Genomic DNA, 3082 nt, shown 5'->3' on the forward strand with positions numbered 1-3082 from the left:
AGAAAAATCTACTTAAACCACCCCCACCCACCCCAAACCTCCCCCTTCTTTTCTTTCCCTAAAAGATATCCCTTGTCCACCATTGTTATTATTCATCTTGGGGAAAAAAATCGGAGATTTTAACAAGTACTAAGTATGAATTCACCATTTTTGTTTCTCTTTATGCCGTATTTTTTATTCCTATTTTAAATTGATGCTGTTTTTTCTTTAAAAAATTTGTTCTTCCTTTTTTAATTTTGATTTCGAATTTTGATTCTGCTTTGTTGTGGAGGAAGAAAGGGTGTGGATCAGGGGTGGTGTATATGGTCTCCATTATTTCTGGTAAAGGAGATGTGGATGGTAGTCTTCGTGTTTTCTAGCAAAAAAATGTGGATGGTAGTTTTCATTTCTTCCGACGAAAATGACAGCAGAATATAATTCTAAATCTGAAAAATTAATACAGTGACAATTGACAAGAGGGTTAAAAAAAATGAAGAGGTGTCCTTGTGTACAACAAAGCTAGGGTTTATCTGCTCCAATAAAATTACTATTAAAGAGATAAAAATATGATAAACAACAGATTAGGGCTTGAAATGTAAGAAATAAAGTGAAGTATGAATTTCTTGTTGCCTTCATTGTTGGAATTTTTATCAAATTTAAGTATAAACTTAGAAGAAGTAAATTTGTAAAAAAATATTGATGGTGGATTGTTATGAAGAAATAGGAGCAGCAGGGGTCGTGCAATTTTGAAGGAGAGGAAATTGGAAAAGATTTTTAAGAAAAAAAAGGTTGAAAATGTGTTTGATTAAATGATTCACGCGCCCAATATGGCGTGAATCCCACTTTTCGTGCCACATATGCAGAAAGTGTCTAATTGGTTCAAATTCAGATAGTCAAGGTGTTCGATAGGTACAAGTCCTAGTTAAAGTGTTTAAGTGAATTATGTGGACAACTTTAGAGGGTGGTGTATGATTTAAGCCAAAGTTAAATCCAATTAATATCCGTTCCTCATGTATATTTTTATTAGGCGGAATGACCTTGGAGACCTTTATACTTGGCTCAGATTGTCAACTAGACCCTTCTACTCATGACTTTGCCAATTGAACACTTAAACTCAATGAAAAACTGTCACGACCCAAGCCTAGGGCCTAGACGTGACCGGCGAATGGGGAACCCGAAGGAACCCCAAACAAGCATCATAGCATATCATTACACATCCTTGGTCGCGGAAGCAATTAAAATGACCATAAGCGATAAGCATAATCAAAGGGGGAAATCGGGACTAAGGGAGCAAGAAAAAAAAGAAGAAGAAATGATACATAAATACCATAGATGAGTCAAGCTCAAGCATAATACACAACTTGTCCAACACCACCTCTAAACATGAGTACTTAGCGGGGGCCAAGACAAACCACTGGGCTCACCCTCATAGTCAAAACATAACTAAAAAGAAAAAAAGTCTTATACATAGCAAAAGATCATGAGCAACGTCCCCGGAATGGAGGACTCACCAATAACCTTGATAGGAAATCGTATTAGCCACGCGGAGGAGGATGGTTAAGCGGTGCTCCGGTCCCTACATGGTGACATCATGTAGGCATAGAGTATGCATTAGTACGTTTGAATGTACTAAGTATATGGGATGCAATGCAATGCCACAATAGCTGGACATCATAGGAAAAATGCATAATCATACCCGATAGATAGCACATAAATGAAATGATATATATAATGACGCTTACATAAAAATCATATTTAGTGGGACGTAGTACATGTGTGGTGAGTGACCATCAATATAGTATTTCCAAGGCCTACCACCCCCTTGGAGAGGCGAAAGAGGTACAAACCCCTCAATGTGGTTACCCGGGCCTACCACCCCCCGAGCTAGGGACCAAGGTACAAACCCCTCGATATGGTTATACGGGCCTACTACCCCCCCGTACTAGGCAACCAAGGTACCAACCCCTCGATACAGTTATACGGGCCTACTACCCCCCGTACTAGGCTTGGTCGACTCACAACACTATATTGAGAAAATCATATACATGTATCCCTTTCATCATCATTTCAATAATTATATAATCATCCGACTCATAGGATGTACATTGGACCTTCCATTTCCTATGAATTCTATAAATGGCATTTTATCAAACACATGGTGGGCTATTGTTCATGTAGATAAAAATCATGTCTTTCAAGAGTACTAAGTCCAACCAATTCCGAAATACATATAAATCAGCCCACCAACAACATACATATATATATCAACCTTCATAATTTGATCATGGAAGCATGAAAACCATAACATCACATAATAATTTCATTTCATGATAATATGCAAAAATAGACCATAATAGAATGTGTAGTAGTAATTCCATAATTCAAGAGTTCATAAATGATCATAAGGACCCATAAACTTGAAGTAAAATAGAGGATAAATGGTTGGACTTGTGGAAAGGAAGGTTTCCACAATCAACCCACATACCTCAACTTTGGAGAATCCTTGATGAAGATTGGAATGGAGAATTGAAGCTTGAGATTGAGTCTTGAATCCGGAATTAGAACTTGAGATGTTTGAATTTGGTTGAGGATCTTGGTGGAATTTTGGAGAGGGTTTAGTGAGTGTTTTTGAGTGTTTTGAAGTTAGAAAGAAATATAACTAAGTATGGGACAATTCTCTTTTTTTATAAAAGAAAAACGTCCAGCCGCTACAGTAACTTTAGCTACTGGAAATTGAAATTCTGCTCCGACAGGTTTTACGAAAATGATCATAACTCCTTCATCCTAACTCGGAATGAGGTGAAACCAGTTGCATTGGAAAGATAACTCGAAGGGCTTTAATTTAATAGGTAATGGCCCTTCTAGTTCCTTGTGTGCTAAGAGATATGCCTCTTTAAAGTTGACCCTGAAAATCGCATTTTTTGCGATTTTCGAAATTTGATACGGTTGTTCTAAAATTCGGGTTAGACCCATTTCCCACTCAAATTTGACCCCCTGAATAAGAATATGAAGTTGAATTTCCGAAATCATGCACGGATTTTGAGATATATGGAAATTACAATTATAGGTGTTTCCGAAGCACATTTTCGGGCATTTTTGGGGT

This window comes from Solanum verrucosum, unplaced genomic scaffold, assembly GCF_900185275.1.
Source record: "Solanum verrucosum unplaced genomic scaffold, falcon-dt-bn FXZP01000103.1, whole genome shotgun sequence".
Lineage (NCBI taxonomy): Eukaryota > Viridiplantae > Streptophyta > Magnoliopsida > Solanales > Solanaceae > Solanum > Solanum verrucosum.